The sequence below is a fragment of the Salmo salar genome, chromosome ssa18 (assembly GCF_905237065.1).
Source record: "Salmo salar chromosome ssa18, Ssal_v3.1, whole genome shotgun sequence".
NCBI lineage: Eukaryota > Metazoa > Chordata > Actinopteri > Salmoniformes > Salmonidae > Salmo > Salmo salar.
Genome location: NC_059459.1, coordinates 54,729,306 through 54,748,632, shown reverse-complemented (window position 1 = coordinate 54,748,632; position 19,327 = coordinate 54,729,306). Strand labels below are relative to the sequence as shown.

At 42.7% G+C, this 19,327-nt stretch overlaps 1 protein-coding gene across 7 annotated transcripts in view; it reads right to left on the bottom strand.

Moving 5' to 3' along the window:
* The window catches only part of LOC106577493 (VPS10 domain-containing receptor SorCS2), a 349,001-nt gene that overhangs the window by 221,493 nt on the left and 108,181 nt on the right, over nucleotides 1-19,327 (bottom strand). The gene's annotated exons all lie outside the window — the stretch shown is intronic.

The following is a 19,327-nucleotide window of genomic DNA, read 5'->3' as shown; positions in this document are numbered from 1 at the left end:
GCTAGCTGTTGCATTGAGCGTACCGGCTAACATCATACTTTTTCAATTGACCCTGTTCCAGGAAACTTTCCATTAGCTTAGTATTAGCTTGGCAGTGTTCTCTTATCTGGGGCGTCTCACACACACACACAGTTTAACACGTACTGCTGAAACCATGTAGACCTCCAGCAGCTGGCTCTCATTTAACTTTATGAACAGGAGAAACACAGGTCCTCACTAAAGAACAACACTTTTAGCAACAATAGGAGTGGAGCACGAATAAAATTAACTCAGGACAATTTTTGTCAAAGTGGAAGCACTCACTGTGGCCTGAATACAATATGTGTTCATAAGAGTGTGTTATGAGTATGTTGTGTGTATCCTCTTCTCTCCATTCTACTCTGAGAGGATGGGACACGATCCCTTCCGAAGAAATAATGAAGACTCTGTGCATTCCTTCCAACTCCTCATCCCCTCCTCTCTCTCTCTCTCCCTCGCTCCCTCCCTCGCTCCCTCCCCCCCTCCCTCGCCTCCTCGTTCTCTAAAATGGCAGGGCTGCATTGTGACGGGTGTCCACACAAGGTTAAAACATGAATTAATGATAGTTAATGAAAACTCATTACTCCTCTCAGTTTCGTGTGTTTGTGTGTGTGTGTGTGTACGCCCGTCTACGTGAGTATATGCATGCGTCTACCTGCAGACATGCTCTGCCTTGTAACTAATGATCATAAAAGTGAACCAAGGAAAACCATCATCCCTTTTCATTATACTTCAAAGTTCCATAACAATCACCCACAAATATTAGCCTTCCATAGACAGTATCCAGAGAGGGCAGTAAAGACCCACAATTCCCATTCCAGTCACCACATCCCACATTCCCTACATCACTGTTATTTGAAAAAAGCCACGGGGTGGTTTTCAATACCGTCAATACCATTTCTTTTAAAAATGTGAATATTTGTAGCTACTTTTTAAGCAAAGTCAACTTGTCATTACTTTAGGAGATAAAGAACACTGCGTTCTTCATTTCATCTGTCACATTATTATGAAGCTTTTGGTAGTCCCCAGTCACATGTCAGGTGGTGTTTGTTTCCAAGCACACAATGTCAAGAAACCGGAGCCTTGTGAGTCACTCACTGTTGTGCAGTATGCACCAGGTGATCTAATTACAGTCTGGAATTCACAACAAAAATGTTTGCCAGCTAGATATTTTGCAACTATTAAGTTAACTGTCTAAAATGTAGTAAATGCTCTGCAGTTGTGCATTTGGTTTGCTAATTTAGTAACTACAGTGCCTTGCAAAAGTATTCATCCCCCTTGATGTTTTTCCTATTTTGATGCATTACAACCTGTAATTTAAATAGATTTTCATTTGGATTTCATGTAACGGACATACACAAAATAGTCCAAATTGGTGAAGTGAAATGATAAAATAACTTGTTTAAAACAATTCTAAAAAATAAAAAGTGGAAAAGTAATGGTGCATATGTATTCACTCCCTTTGCTATGAAGCCCCTAAATAAGATCTGGTGCAACCAATAACCTTCAGATGTCACATAATTACTTAAATAAAGTCCACCTGTGTGCAATCTAAGTGTCACATGATCTGTCACATGATCTAAGTATATATACACCTGTTCTTAAAGGCCCAAGAGTCTGCAACACTACTAAGCAAGGGGCACCACCAAGCAAGTGGTACCATGAAGACCAAGGAGCACTCCAAACAGTTCAGGGACAAAGTTGTGGAGAAGTACAGATCAGGGTTGGGTTATAAAAAAATATCAGAAACTTTGAAAGTCCCATGGATCACCATTAAATCCATTATTAAAAAATGAAAAGAATATGGCACCACAACTAACCTGCCAAGAGAGGGCCGTCCCCCAAAACTCATGGACCAGGCAAGGAGGGCATCAATCAGAGAGGCAACAAAGAGACCAAAGATAACCCTGAAGGAGCTGCAAAGCTCCACAGTGGAGATTGTAGTACCTGTCCATAGGACCACTTTAAGCCATACACTCCACAGAGCTGGGCTTTATGGAAGAGTGGACTGAAAAAAAGCCATTGCTTAAAGAAAAAAATAAGCAAACACGTTTGGTGTTCGCCAAAAGGCATGTGGGAGACTCCCCAAACATATGGAAGAAGGTACTCTGGTCAGATGAGACTAAATGTAGCTTTTTGGGCATGAAGGAAAATGTTATGTCTGGCGCAAACCCAACACCTCTCATCACCCCGAGAACACAATTTTTCATCGGCATGGACTGGGAAACTGGTCAGAATTGAAGGAATGATGGACGGCACTAAATACAGGGAAATTCTTGAGGGAAACCTGTTTCAGTCTTCCAGAGATTTGAGACTGGGACGGAGGTTCACCTTCCAGCAGGACAATGACCCTAAGCATACTGATAAAGCAACACTCAAGTGATTTAAGGGGAAACATTTAAATGTCTTGGAATGGCCTAGTCAAAGCCCAGACCTCAATCCAATTGAGAATCTGTGGTATGGTTTAAAGATTGCTGTACAGTACACCAGCAGAACCCATCCAACTTGAAGGAGCTGGAGCAGTTTTGCCTTGAAGAATGGGCAAAAATCCCAGTGGCTAGACGTGCCAAGCTTATAGACATACCCCAAAAAATGTGCAGCTGTAATTGCTGCAAAAGGTGGCTCTACAAAGTATTGACTTTGGGAGGGGTGAATAGTTATGCACACTAAAGTTTCCTGTTTTTTTGTCTTATTTCTTGTTTGTTTCGCAATAAAAAAATATTTTGCATCTTGAAAGTGGTAGGCATGTTGTGTAAATAAAATGATACAATTAATTCCAGGTTGTAAGGCAACAAAATAGGAAAAATGCCAAGGGGGGTGAATACTTTCGCATGCCACTGTAGTCAGCTATCTAGCTAAGTTGTTAGGATCTTCCAAATAAAGCATTCGCTTGGTAACAGCAGAGAATCCCCTGCTGGATCAAGAGCCTTGCTGGCTAATATTTTTTGTGTGTGTGCAACTGTGAGTAGCTTTTTACTTGTATACTTCAGGTCAGAAACTGCACAAAATGTTCGCAACGCGCTCGTTAGCATTTAGTTAGCATTCTCTTTTGGATTTGACATGTAGTTGTTAGCGTTGCTAACCTTCAGATTACAGAGTATCAGTGGGGTTTGCAAACAGCTATGGCACAAGGTTGATATAAAGGTATAGCAATCTGGATACCGCCCAAGCCTGATCCCTGTCTCCATATCCCACTCACCATCCCAAATAGAATCTACCTCAAAGAAAGTCTAAGATCCTCTAATGAATGTAAGTTATAGTGCCAACCCAAACCCCATGCATATCACTGTAGATATAACCAACATGCTGCAAGGTGCTGCGTGCCAAAAGACTACAAATCGTCCCAGATGTAAGCTAACACCATCAATCCTGGACTGTCAGCACTGTTGTGCCTATAGAGTGCGAGGTCTGGAACTCAGAGGTACCTTATGGATTATTTGATTTTTTTATAGACATGAAAGGACAGAGTTGATAAATGGGAGGAGGGGACGGGAGAGAAAGTAAGTAAGCTAAAGGAAGAAAGAGAGGAAAGTGAGTGAATGAGCATGAGAATGATACAAAGGGAGAGAGAGACTTCGCCAAGTACTGCCCCCCCCCTTCTCACTCTCCCTCCCCCTCTGTCTCTCTCTCTCTCCTTCCCTCTCTCTCTCCCCCTATACCTCTCTCACTCCAGGCAGCTGTCTGTAGTTTGGAGGCCTGCTTCTGGTTCCAGGAAGAACAATGTCCAAGGACATGTGAAACTCCTTCCAGATGGCTTGGTGCTCTATCCCATTGAGTCAGTGTGAAAACCATCTGCAGGCCAGCACTGTAGTGCTGTATCTGAGAGAACACACACACACATACAGTACACATATGCAAGCACAGGCATACACGTGCGTGGATGCGCACATAGACGCATGCACGCTTACATACGCACACACCCACATGCCCACATGTAGACACACACATAAAGACTGTGTACTGTGTTCACACACACACGCGCATACACACCCACAAATGCTTTAACAGTTGTCTTATTTTCCAGTTCGTTTCAGACAACATCAGATAGTTAATGAGTGAGTGCCTGCTACCCCCGTACTGTACTCCTCTCCCACTCCAGGGCGCTCAGTCACTTAAGACTTCGGCTTTGTCCTTGTTCTCTAATGATGTAATCATTTGGCAAACATCTATACCACATACGATACTGTGCAAACTCTCCATTTCCTGCATGTTATTGCTATTTTCATTGGCCCGCAAAACTCTAAAATGATTTACGATTCGGGTTTCTGGCCAACTGTGTGACTGCATACAGTACCACTGGGATAGGGGGACAGTAACAACTGGGCAGAATCATTGCATACAATACTGTATATCTTTTCTTTTTAAATAGCAACACTGAGGGAAATTACAGAGTTTCTGTCCAATAATAGATATGGATATCTACTATGCAATGTTATCATAGATATCATGTTATCTTATTCACCAAGTGAAAGTTGCTGAGAGATAATAGAGTGACAATAATACTCAAGGGACTGGTGGGATCATAACGGTCAGGCCTGCTGCACAGATAAATAAATACTCTCTCTCTCTCTTTCTCTCTTCAATCTCCCTCTCTCTCCACCTCCCTCTCTCTCTCTCTCTCTCTCTCTCTCTCTCTCTCTCTCTCTCCCCACTCTCCTTCTCTCCCTCTCTTCCTCCCTGTGGTGACACCCTTGTCCTCATTAGCACCTCAGCCTGCTTAATCACTCAGCGCTAATATACCGCCATCTTCATCACCACCATCATCATCATCATCATCACCCTCATCATTATCACCCTCAGCTTGCCATTAGGCTCCGAGGCCATCAGTCACTTACTGTCACCGTCCAGCACTGCCAAGAGTGGGTGTTGTGTTAAACTTATCTTCCTCCTCTTCCTCTTCCTCCACCTCCATGTCTCCTGGTACTTAGTGCCCAGTTCATTTGGTACCAGCTACAGTAGTTACCAAGTGCGTTGAATTATTTGAGGTAACTAAGAAAACCTCAAATGGTAAGAGAGTGCCCATTGTTGCCACATAAATGTGCAGCAAGTTCCTGGCATGATTTAAGCTACAGCATAACCCAAGTATCAGATGCACAACCAATTTAACATTTAAAACCCAATACTCGCTTCACCTGCAACAAGTCTGAAGCATCCACAAGCCTCTTCTTTATCTATTTATACGCCTCGCTCCCTTTCCTCCATCTCCTCTCCTTATTAGTGAGTGCGTGTTCCGGTTCTCTCTATGTCTCAGAGAGCTGCTGTGGTGGGCCTTTCCTGCTGCCTGCTACCCCAAACACTCTCAATAATCCCCAGCACTGAGGATCCACAATGATTTATTAATTCCACATCAATTTCTTTGTCAGGCCGAGCAGTGCGGCCTCCCTCCCTCCATCCCTCTCTCTCCCTCCATCTGTCTCCCTCCGTCCCTCTCTCTTTCTCTCTCCAGCTCTCTACATCCCTCTCTCTCTCTCTCTCACTCTTCATTACTCTTTCTCTCTCTCTCTCTCTCTCTCAATCTCTGTCTGTCTGTCTGTCTGTCTGTCTGTCTGTCTGTCTGTCTGTCTGTCTGTCTGTCTGTCTGTCTGTCTGTCTGTCTGTCTGTCTGTCTGTCTGTCTGTCTGTCTGTCTGTCTGTCTGTCTGTCTGTCTGTCTGTCTGTCTGTCTGTCTGTCTGTCTGTCTGTCTGTCTGTCCCTCGCTGTCTCTCTCTCTCCCCCTCTCTCTCTCTACCTCTCCCCCTCTCTCTCTACCTCCCCCTCTCTCTCTCTACCTCTCCCCCTCTCTCTCTCTACCTCTCCCCCTCTCTCTCTCTACCTCTCCCCCTCTCTCTCTCTACCTCTCCCTGGGCCATGAAATATGCATGGAGGACTTGAGTGTAATGGGGAAGACGATGCCGCTAGCCTCGATTAACTATTTACAGCAAAGAGACCGTCTGGCCTGAGAGGGGAAAGGAAGATTATAGAGAAAGGAAGAGGGAGACATAGGGAGGAAGAGAGAGATAGAGAGAGAACGAGTAAGCGGAATAACATGAGGGCAGAGTTGTGACTGAGGTCAGCCCGGCAGCCGTGGGAGATGGAAGGAACAAGGGGAAGAGGGAGGGGTGACAGAGAGAGAGAAAGAGAGAGAGAAGGATAAAGTACTTGAACTATTAAAGAAAAAGCGTCTTTGTGATTATGAAAACTCCATCTGAGCCATTGAAATGGCTAATAGTCAACACATTTAAAATGTGGGATGGATACAGGTGTGTGCCTCTCGAACGTAACTTTGAAGGATCAAGATCAGACAGAGACAAAAATGGGTCGTGACTCGAGAGCAATGACCTTACTATCATATCGATTATGACAGACACAGGGGAATGGAAATGCAGAGGAAGGAAGGAGAGAAACAAAGAGAGAGTAAGACAGTGATGGGGAGAGGAAGAGCGTATGAGAGGAGGAGATGCGATTGTGACAAGTTTGAAGTGTACCCCCTACTGCTGTGTGTCTGATGAAGGCCTCGGGCATCTCTCTCTTTCTTGCTCTTTCCCTCTCTCTATGTGTCAAGTCCCATGCTTGCACTTTGTGGACCTGTGTGTGTGTGTGTGCATGTTTGCATGTGTCTATGCATGTATGTGTGTGTGTGTGTGTGCGCGTGCATACGTGGGTGCACGCACGTGTGTGCATGTGTGTGTATGAAAGGTGTCAGTGTGTAGGTGTGATGAGGGTCTGTCAAAGGATCTTCTCCTACATTATGAAGCCCCCTGGAGGGAGAGGATGGGGTTTGGGGGGTAAGGGGTTGATGAAAGGGGAGGGGGGCAGGGGGGAGGGGGCGGAGGGGTGAGTTCTCTCTCTCTCTCTCTCTCTCTCTCCCTCTCTCTCTCTCTCTCTAGCAGCCTGTCGTCAGTTCAAAAGAAGTGTGAAGAACACATGAATTATACATCCCGGCTGGTCTTTCACACTAACAGGACATGTGTGAGGCGTGTGTGTGTGACTTGGGTGCGTACGTGGATATGCAGCTCTACACTCTTAAAAATGAGTGGTTCATCAAGGGTTGTTCTAAGATCCTCAAAGTTGTTTGAAGAACCTTACGGTTCTTGGCACTGAACAATGCCCCCAAAAGTACTTCCAAGAACCCCATAGGAGGTGGGGTTGATCAAGGAACCTCCTTAGTTCTCAAGGGGGTTCTTGCAGGACCCTAACTGCCCAACTAAAAAATGAGAAAACTGAGAAAACAGCAGGTAAGGTTTCTCCCTTGTATGATCTAAATGTATACTGCTCAAAAAAATAAAGGGAACACTTAAACAACACATCCTAGATCTGAATGAAAGAAATAATCTTATTAAATACTGTTTTCTTTACATAGTTGAATGCGCTGACAACAAAATCACACAAAAATAATCAATGGAAATCCAATTTATCAACCCATGGAGGTCTGGATTTGGAGTCACACTCAAAATTAAAGTGGAAAACCACACTACAGGCTGATCCAACTTTGATGTAATGTCCTTAAAACAAGTCAAAATGGGGCTCAGTAGTGTGTGTGGCCTCCACATGCCTGTATGACCTCCCTACAACGCCTGGGCATGCTCCTGATGAGGTGGCGGATGGTCTCCTGAGGGATCTCCTCCCAGACCTGGACTAAAGCATCCGCCAACTCCTGGACAGTCTGTGGTGCAACGTGATGTTGGTGGATGGAGCGAGACATGATGTCCCAGATGTGCTCAATTGGATTCAGGTCTGGGGAACGGGCGGGCCAGTCCATAGCATCAATGCCTTCCTCTTGCAGGAACTGCTGACACACTCCAGCCACATGAGGTCTAGCATTGTCTTGCATTAGGAGGAACCCAGGGCCAACCGCACCAGCATATGGTCTCACAAGGGGTCTGAGGATCTCATCTCGGTACCTAATGGCAGTCAGGCTACCTCTGGCGAGCACATGGAGGGCTGTGCGGCCCCCCAAAGAAATGCCACCCCACACCATGACTGACCCACCACCAAACCGGTCATGCTGGAGGATGTTGCAGGCAGCAGAACATTCTCCACGGCGTCTCCAGACTCTGTCACGTCTGTCACGTGCTCAGTGTGAACCTGCTTTCATCTGTGAAGAGCACAGGGCGCTAGTGGCAAATTTGCCAATCTTGGTGTTCTCTGGCAAATGCCAAACAAGCTGCACGGTGTTGTGCTGTAAGCACAACCCCCACCTGTGGACGTCGGGCCCTCATACCACCCTCATGGAGTCTGTTTCTGACCGTTTGAGCAGACACATGCACATTTGTGGCCTGCTGGAGGTCATTTTGCAGGGCTCTGGCAGTGCTTCTCCTGCTCCTCCTTGCACAAAGGCGGAGGTAGCGGTCCTGCTGCTGGGTTGTTGCCCTCCTACGGCCTCCTCCACGTCTCCTTATGTATTGGCCTGTCTCCTGGTAGCGCCTCCATGCTCTGGACACTACGCTGACAGACACAGCAAACCTTGCCACAGCTCGCATTGATGTGCCATCCTGGATGAGCTGCACTACCTGAGCCACTTGTGTGGGTTGTAGACTCCGTCTCATGCTACCACTAGAGTGAAAGCACCGCCAGCATTCAAAAGTGACCAAAACATCAACCAGGAAGCATAGGAACTGAGAAGTGGTCTGTGGTCACCACCTGCAGAACCACTCCTTTATTGGGGGTGTCTTGCTAATTGCCTATAATTTCCACCTGTTGTCTATTCCATTTGCACAACAGCATGTGAAATGTATTGTCAATCAGTGTTGCTTCCTAAGTGGACAGTTTGATTTCACAGAAGTATGATTGACTTGGAGTTACATTGTGTTGTTTAAGTGTTCCCTTTATTTTTTTGAGCAGTGTATATTGTTTCATCGTGATACCATCTATCTTTTCATATTTGTGCAAATGGCTGTGTTGTTTGGCACTTTCTCCCTTTTAATTTTTTTCTGAAACAGAAAATGGACACAGTTCAATGGATGTTAATCAGCAAAGAGGTAAGAATATGTTGAAGGCTATAGCTGCATTGGGCGCAGGTGCCTGAACTGCCCACTTACTTGTGTGTCTGTGGTATGTACAATTGGTATTGGTTTGTCAAGGTATGTGTATGAAAACCTTTGTCAAAAGTGAACCGTTTTTTTTCATTCACATTTACCACAAAAACCAAGGTGTGAACACTGTCATGTGCACATTTTGTTAATCATCTGTATAATTACTATTTTTGTATTCGCAGACTTCACCCTCCCTACACCGCTGATGAATATACTGTAACTGGATATCTGTTAGACCATCATACACTGCAAAATCCTTCTGGCTATAGATACGATGGATATCAACACACACATTAACACGCCAGAGGACATACTGATTGAACTTGGAGCTCTGCTGGGAGTTCACCTCATGTTTAGATTTTTGAATTTGGCTTTGCCACTAAAATCATAATAAACACTGACAGCAAAAATATTGTGTTCTTGTCATTATTGTTATGCTGATTATTAATAATAATACTGATAATAATATAGAGGTTCCCCCACAGTTTCCATTTGAAGAACCCCTACACGATCTTTCAGGAACCTTTTCTTTTTAGAGTGTACCGCCTCCTTTAAACAAAGTGTGTCTGTTCATGCGTGTGTGACACAGGTTTGTGAATATGTGTGTATGAATAAAAATGTACGGCACAGAAAGACTCTTTGAATGTGAGTCAATGTGTGTGTGTGTGTCACAGACAAAAAGAGAAACAGAGGGAGACACGGAGAGAGCAAGCGAGAGAGACAAGGAGAGAGACACGGAGAGAGACAAGGAGAGAGGGAGTAAGAGAGAGAATGAGAGAGAGAGAATCTGTGTTTCCTAATCCTTGCCTGTCTCAGCTCTTGTGTGCCAGGCTTACGTCCCAGAGAGTATTGCATGTGGCTCACCTCAAAGTCTTCAGATTGGCTCTGTCAACACACACTCAGGTTTAACATCCCCTCTTACTAATGCAGAAACAAATCTCCCATCCCCAAACACATGATCCACACCCCAGCTCCTTACTCACGCCAACCAGTCACAGCTATTTGAGTACTGTTTTGTAAAATGTTCTTCCTTTAAAGTAACTGTTCAATGAAAATCTCACTTTTAAAAGTTCATCATGTTGTTGACTCGTCCTACACTAAAAAAAGGGTACCAATAGGGTTCTACCTGGAACCAAAATGGTTCTCGCCGGAACCAAAAAGGGTTCTCCTGTGGGGACAGCCCAAAAAAAACTTTAGGTTCTGGATAGCACCTTTTTTTCAAAGAGTGTATACTCATATTTGTGGCCAAAGCATGAATTGGGGAAAAAACACTTTAAAAAACAAACATCTTAAACTTGTATCTCCAACAGACCGTTTCAAAAATACTTGCTATTTCCTCATAGAACATGATGTCATGTTGGCTCTTTGTCTGAGCTGGCCAATCAGCGGTCTAATCGCATTAATATTTTTTTATGACCGTTATATACCCACACCATTCTGTTGTTGGGGTATGCCCATGCCATTCCAACACAGAAAAGCTGCTTTTTAGCATAATTTCAACATATTGTAATTCATTATTGGTCATATTTCATAGAAATCTTGAAACACTGGACCTTTATTTAAACAGGTTATTCCTCCATGAGATAAAATAAAAAAACACCCAGGCTACAATGGTGCTGTGTCCATTTGGATGACCAACATTTAACGTGACTTCCTTTATGTACATACAGTAAGGCTAAAGGGTTTACCATCTGGTGTGGGGGTACATTATTGTACAGTACAGTAGAATGACTCAGACTATTGCTATTTCCTGTTTCTCTAACTGAAGAGTCTGGGCAAATGAAGACAAATGTTGACATGCCTCGACCATATGATGATTGATAGCAATGATAGCGCTGAGACTCTGACATGCTAATTCATCATTGGAGATAATAGGGACAGTGAGAGACCACAGCTGAAGTCTGGATCTCTGGATATGGGGGCCCCTGCAGCTGTTTTAGACATGGTGTGAATCCCAAATGGCTCCCTATTCCCAATGAAGTGCATTACTTAAACAGGGAATATAGGGAGCCATTTTGGACGCACGCCATTTCTAGAACAGCTGCAAAGAGAGTGTAGTGAGGTCTCTTGCTAAGGACTTCCGAGGAGTAAGAACTTGTGCCAGAAACTAAAAGCACACCAGAAGTTCTGGGGGTAAACTGAGGGGAAGGAGTGTGAGATAATGCACTCAAAAAGGGGAGCAAAAGTGCTCTGAGGTTCACGGTAAGGTGAATGCTCCCTCAATGGCACATGCACATACACACACACACACACACACACACACACACACACACACACACACACACACACACACACACACACACACACACACACACACACACACACACAAGCTAGCTTGTCTATACACACAAACATGTGCACATACATGTTCCCTCTCTCACCGTGAGGTCTGGGCCCCTGACCGTGCACAACCACTTGAGTTAAAGCAGAATACAAAGGAACAACAACAGCCTCATCATCGCCACGGCGATCACATCAATTATTGACCAGTGCCAGCCTGCTGCGTCTCCTTTTACCCTCCACTAGTGGCAGGGGTCACATAGAGAGAGGGAGGAAGGGAGAGAGAGAGAGCATACCCCCAGGGTCCCCTCAGGCACAACAGTACGGGGCCCACTACAGACATTTGTCACGTTCCTCCCATGCATACTTCCTCTACTCTGCAATCCCTCTACTCCTCTCTCCATCCCTGTCTTCTCCCCTTTGTTTCTCTCTTTCCTTAATCTCAATCTCTTTTCCCTCTCTTTCTTCTGTCCCTGTCTCTGTCAGGATCAATAAAGCGAGGGAAGAGAGTGAGAGATTGTGAAATAAGTGTGTGTGGTAGGGGAATAGCAGGCCTGCTGTTCATACATTTCATATTGCCATCTCAATATAGATGTGATTGATAGGGCTCCCAAGGGGCGCAGCAGTCTAAGGCACTGCATCTCAGTGCTAGAGGTGTCACTACAAGCCCTGGTTTGATTCCAGGCTGTATCACAACCGGCTGTGATTGGGAGTCCCATAGGGCGGTGCACAATTGGCCCAGCACGGTCTGGGTTAGGGTTTGGCTGGGGTAGGCCATCATTGTAAATAAGAATTGATTTGCCTAGTTAAATAAAGGTTAAATAAATAAAGAATTGGCAAGCTATAACCCTCCACTTGGTCGGTTTCTAGGCCCATATGGAGCAATTGTAAAATGTTCCTATACAAGGTAAAGCACATACTCTGTCTTATTTAATTCAAATACAAACTGTGAAATACTTTTTGGGAATAAACATCCCAGGTTGGTTGACATTGCCTCAATAGCATAGTAAACGTTCAGTGTTTTCCCCATTCGGATGACAAAGAGAGCCGTTCTATGTTATAGCTGGTGATCCTGGGACAGCTATAACAGATTCAAGACCCAGGTTATTGGAGTCAGAGACATTAAACCCACATGGCTGACGAAAGCCAACACTCCACAGACACAAGTGCAAAAGGGACATTTTCACTAAATCCCATAAGCTACAGTGAAGCAGTACACACTTTGTTTATCCCTATTTTTTTCCAACTTTGTCTTATCTGAGCATAACCAGAAACAGACTGGTTTTACACAGAGTTGTTTCAGTAGGGAAATGTAGCTAAGGCACAGACACATTTTTCGGGAAGCTTATAATTGACCAGCAAGAAGTGCCGCACTTATAATGATCAATATTTAGTTTCTCATCCGCTGTGCCTAAGCGAGACTATCTGTAATAGATCAATCTCATTTGATGTTCTCTAAGAACTAACCAAATTAAGGCAATGAAACTGTGAGCAACCGCAGACTCCATCTCTCCAGAGCCCAGTTCACATAGCATTGTCCCACACCACAAACCCATTATCTGTTCTGGTTTAATCCTGATTGAAAAAACATGGGATCGCTTCTCCCCCTCCAGAATCCAGAAATGACTGAGGCAGGAAATGTTGCTACAGATACTTTATCTTTCAGCTGAGTCACAGGAAAGTAAAAGGGACAGTTTGTGGCCGACATGCTTGGGTTTCTCACGGAACTTTTCAACCTTAACCAGAACCCCTCCAATTTAGGAGAACTGACAAGAAATACAGAGTGAGTAAGGGAGGGGTAAACAGACAGACAGACGCCAACCAGATCTATCTCCTTTCACCTTGTAGTGGTTGATGTAGCCCACACCAAAGAAAATCACATTCAAGCAAGTCCACAGAACTCCAAAGGCAAGCCCATGACATGGGTTTAAACTCACTGACCCAGAATCCTTGCAGAAGTCTCTCTCTCTTGTCTTCCCAGCTAACTTTCCTCCAGAGCAACGCCAAGCAATCGCCTTGGGTCTTGATTTACACCACTTGACAGAGTGAGGTGCCGAGCCCATTCATCCTCTGCATCTTCTTCCCTGTTTGATCCCAAGCTTAAGGACAACAACGTCCAGACTCAAGGAAAATGGTTGCAAATGCCAGAGCCCATGTGTGCTTGCGAGCAGGAGTTGTGACAGAGAGAGCCTTCAATTTTGTGGAGATATGGGATATACATTTAAAAATAAATTATAAATATAGTTTATGTATTTTTTGTTCTATCATGATGGAACGGTTCCCCAACCCTAGACACCCAACTGAGCAACCCATACACTAAGGAGAAGTCCTTATCTGTTTTATAGGCCTACTGTAAGTAGCCTATATGCAGCCAAGACAGAAAGATAAACATGGTCAGAGACATACATAAGCAGCACTGCCCTCTCAAGAGTCTGAGCCTGCCTGGCAGGGTTGGTCACAAAGCCAAAGCCCCCGGATGGGTGAGCATAATATACAAGGAATTTTTCAAAGCTGCTAATGAGAACCGTGACGAACTTGTACCTAGCCGGTGGGACCCAGGTAGTGGCAGTGCTGGCAACACTAGCTGCAGTAACCCATGGGATTGTGGTCACACACAGACAATCAGAGAGTGGGAAAATTATTGTGGCCCTGGTGTTACAAAATAATCAAAGGTCTGACTGCACAGAGATGCTTGGGAAAATGCTCACAACGGGGGACCAGCGTGTGTTTCAGGGGAAGGGGGTGTATCTAAGCTCCATCAGTTAGGACTTGACATTGGTTAATCAAATCTCCCCATTCTTGCTAAATGTTGCATGCCTTCTCAAACAGCTACAACTGTATATGCCTTTGCACATCAAGTCCTTTCTTGAGTTGGGCTCGGGGATGGAACAACTGTTGAACATCTGAGCTTGTGGTTGTTTGTGGGGGAAGGGTGTGTGTGTGTGTGTGTGTGTGTGTGTGTGTGTGTGTGTGTGTGTGTGTGTGTGTGTGTGTGTGTGTGTGTGTGTGTGTATCCCACAACTGTTGCTATGGGGTAATGATGTTAGGGACAACATAGGATGAATCACAATAATTGTTTGCCAAAATAATAATTGTTTGCCAAAAATGTAATTTTTGTAATGCCTAATCCTGGTTATATGTAACAATCCATCTTCTGAACTGCCTACATTGTTACACATATTATTAGTTTGTTCTGGAAATAAATTAAGATATGCAAGACGTTTTAATATATATAAAAAATAAAAATAAAGTTATATACAATACAATCGAGGTGAGGGTGTTGTAAATGCTTTTGGCAGTTAATCTACTTCTGTTCTGTGGGTGGCACTGTGTGCTCTTCTTAAAGGATGGGTTCCAATCTCTCAAAGGCCCTAGAATCCAGATGGACAGGGGTGGTCTGCCAGTCACTGGGACGACAACCCAACCTGGGATGAGGGGAAGTTTTAGCGAGTGGAATAGTGGGGAACAATTGGAGGTTTACTCAGTAGCAGTGCAAATATCATGGTAAAGCTATTTGGACACGCAATCATTATGGTACTTTTTAATGATAAGTTTACAAACATACAATGCATTCAGAAAGTTCTCAGACCCCTTGACTTTTTCCACATTTTGTTACGTTACAGCCTTATTCTAAAATGGATTAAATAAATTGTTTTCCTCATCAATCTACATACAATACTCCATAATGATAAAGCAAAAACAGGTTTTTAGAAATTTAGGAAATGTATATATATATAAAAAAAAACATTTACTTTGTCATTATGGGGTATTGTGTGTAGATGGATGAGGGGGAAAAAAACAATTTCATCCATTTTAAAATAAGGCTGTAACGTAACAAAATGTGGAAAAAGTCAAGAGGTCTGAATACTTTCCGAATGCACTGTATATTATGTTAAATAGAATTTAAACGTGTATCTCATTATGGTAAATGGTGAAATAAGTATAGCCAGTTATAATTGTAATGGCTTAGCAGATAATAAAAAAAGACAATCAGTATTTACCTGGCTAAAAGAGAAGGAATATAATATCTATTGTTTACAGGAAAGTCATTCAAAAATGGCGGAGGTGGGGGGGTGGGGGCTGTGAAATATACTTCTCCCATGGGCAAAGAAACTCAAAAGGGGTTTAATCAATTAATAATAATTTTGATCCGAATGTCCAAATTAATCTATACGGTCCAAATAATGATGATTCACGTTTCTTTGAATATATATATAATAATTGATCAAGTCTACGCAATACAATACTCTCTTATTATGGTGGGGGATTCTAATACGATTTTAAATACCTCAATGGACCTTAAAGGAAATTACAGTACAAACTATCACCCTCATGCACTTAAGAAAATCACACATATCATGGATATATTGGAACTTGTGGATATGGAGGCTTAAATATCCTGGCCCAGTAAGATATACATGGTGGAGGCTCAATCAAGCTAGTTGTCTTGACTACTTCCTTATGTCATTCTCGCTGTCACCAAAAGTAAAAAAAAGTGTTGATTGGGGACAGAATGTGGTGACCCCATCAAATAATTTGCATATATATTAATCTTAAATAATTTCAATGTGGGGAGGATATTGGAAAATAACTGTGGGACCTTATCTAGACAGGCGTGTGCCTTTCCAAATCATGTCCAATCAATTTAATTTACCACAGGTGGACTCCAATCAAGTTGAGGAAACATCCTAAGGATGATCAATGGAAACAGGATTCACCTGAGCTCAATTTCGAGTCTCATAGCAAAGGGTCTGAATACTTATGTAAATAAGGTATTTCTGTTTTTTATTTTGAATACACTTGCAAAAATGTCTAAATGTTTCCACTTTGTCATTATGGGGTGTTGTGTGTAGATTGATGAGGATCGTTATTTTATTTAATCAATTTTAGAATAGGGCTGTAACATTACAACATTTGGAAATAGTGACAGGGACTGAATACTTTCAGAATGCACCGTATATACTTTAAAAAATATATATATTTGGGGGATTGGAAATGATGCAGACAGTTACATTGATGGAAGCCACAATCTATCTGTAATATTAAAGCTGCTCTACTGATGTGACTGCACAGCCTTTATGGAGCTGACAGGAAACCAATGCCCCCAGACATGTATTTATTATAATTTTTATTTAACCTTTATTTAACTAGGCAAGTCAGTTAAGAACAAATTCTTATTTACAATGACACACTACCCTTAACTCAGACGACGCTGGGCCAATTGTGCGCCGCCCTATGGGACTCCCAATCACGGCCGGTTGTGGTACACCCTGGAATCGAACCAAATCATCATAATAGCACAACAACACCATGGCGGCCATTTTAGCTCCTTACAAAAACATGCAAATTCTCTTCACGCTACGGACCATGAAAAAGAGAAGCTAACGACGTCCAGTGTATGTGCCAGATTGTTCACCTTCCTACATCTCTTTTTCCCACCAGACTGGTTTGTCATGGTGAAAATAAAAATAATTATTCTTGAGTAACAACATTAAAACATCAAAATGGAGCAGGGTGGAAATATGTACATTATTAATTTGGCTTCTAGAGAGAGACAGGCAGTCACACCTAATGAGCGGCCAGCACTTTGAAGTGTAGAGAACCCAGAGTGAGGCGAAGGGAATGAAGTAAGTACTGCCGTGAGACACATTCAATGTTTGTGACTGATTTCTAGACGGCTTTCTTTCACTACCCAGTGTCCTTATAACTAGGACCCTGACATTTGATGGCTTATGATCTAGAATACCTAAATGTATGTGGAGGAGTGACTGGTTTTGAGCTAGTGCTCTAGTTTTGAAACATTGAGGAAAGTGGCAATGTCATTGCCGACTGGGGAGTTCTATTAGAGGCCTGTCAGGCCCAGTCATGACCAGGGTTGAGTAGGGTTACTTTCTAAATGTAATCCGTTACAGTCCAACATTTTAATCAGTAACATAACTTTTGGATTACCAAAACGCAATATTGTAATCTGATTGCTTTCATTTACTATTTGATTACCTTCCCCTTAATAGGCATTAGAAGAAGCTAAAAAATGAATATTACCAATTGAACGACATCTATTGCAGGATTAATCTGTTCGATTTTACATAGCTGGTCATAAATGGATGTTGCATTTTACTTTATGTGTTGGTTATGTAGGCTTTACATTAAAAACCAAAGTCTGTCATATTTCCAATCATTCCAAATAATTTACCCCTTGATCTTCAAGAATAGGACTTAAATATGGAAATATAGAATAGCCAAATTGTTTTACCTGAGCAGCATAACAGAAAAACAAAGGATTTATTAGCATACTCTGTTGTTTATTATTTTGTAGCCGTGGAGGACTGATTGGGCTCATTGCTTCAGGTTGAAAAAGAATTGCTGCTCTCATGGAATGGCATGCTTTGTGCAGTACCGAAAAGTGCTATTTGCATATGACAAAATGTATGCCATATGCTGCATTTGCTATAGGCCTTTTGTTTATGTTTTTGTTGGTGACACTTTGATATCACGATAATTTGCAGCTGTTTAAGTCTATCAAAAGTGTGCAAGTTTAATCATGTGTCCATTTGGCCTATTAATAGAATTTTCTTCATCTGCACAAATTAAAAAGAGCAATAAAAGCCCCACTCGTGGTCTTCTTAAATTAAACGTGTTTTTGGTAGTATGGAACACAATACCACAGAGGAGTTTAGAAGGGAGGAACCATAGAGATCCTGTAAAATTATTTTTGAATCTATGGGTGTAACGCTCATCGTTTGTAGTTGAAGAAGTGGACCAAAGCGCAGCGTGGTAAGTGCTCATAATTATTTATTTTCAAGAAACACTCAAACAAAATAACAAAAGGGGAAAACGAAAACGCACAGTTCCGTCAGGCACATATGCTAAACAGAAAATAACCTCCCACAAAACTCAGGTGGAAAACAGGCTGCCTAAGTATGATTCCCAATCAGAGACAACGATAGACAGCTGCCTCTGATTGGGAACCACACTCGGCTCAAAAACAAAGAAATAGAAAACATAGATATTCCCACCCGAGTCACACCCTGACCTAACCAAACATAGAGAATAAATACGATCTCTAAGGTCAGGGCGTGACAATGGGAGGATCTGACTCTACGGTAGGAACTCCCTCAAACGTTTTATTCCATAGGCTGGGATCCGCACTATGCAGCTGTTGCAAGAGCGCATTTTTCACTGGCTGTCCACTGGTCGCAAAAACAGCAGCTTAAACTTTTTTAGTTCAACCGTTATTGGGATAAAATACACATATACATTTGTGAACAGCCATCCACAACAACCACAATCCATATTGCACAAATAGCTAAATGAGAGAGCAGCAGTGTGATTCAGATCTATGCACTATGTAGATATCAATAAGAAGTGATATCCGTATCGCCCGTAGGCTACACCACTGCTGTCGTCCTTACCTCCAAGCATTTCTTCAAGTTGGATAATCTTTGGATGCCGACAGCAGTCGCACCATTGGAAGACATAGTTTGCACTGTAGCCTACAAAAGCCTAGTCCTGGTCTTTTCCCGAGATCCATCTGCTGTGTCCTCATAGTGGTCTCTGACCTGTGGTCAGACTCTAAGGCGGAACAAACTTAAAGGTAAACTCCACCCAAAAACTATCTTTTGGTATTTGTTTTATTGGTCCATTGTTGATATATTCCCAAAATGTTTTGCATGTCAGCAATCAAGTTTTCAAGATATGCAACTTTCAAAATACAGAAATCTGGCCCGTGTGATGCATTTTGAAAGTTACAACTTGATTGCTGGTAAACATTTTGGGAATATATCAACAACGGACTAATGAAACAAATATCAAAAAATTGTTTTTGGGTGGAGTTTTCCTTTCAACTTGAGCCTTTTTTCAATGCTGATTTGAAAGTAATTGAGAAAGGTGTCAATTTTGTTTTGCGGAAACATCCTTTCTGAATTTAAAAAGTGATCCTAGAAGTAATCATCTCGTTTTTCAAAAGTATCTGTAATCTGATGACAATATTTTTGCTGGTAAAGTAATGGATTAAAGTT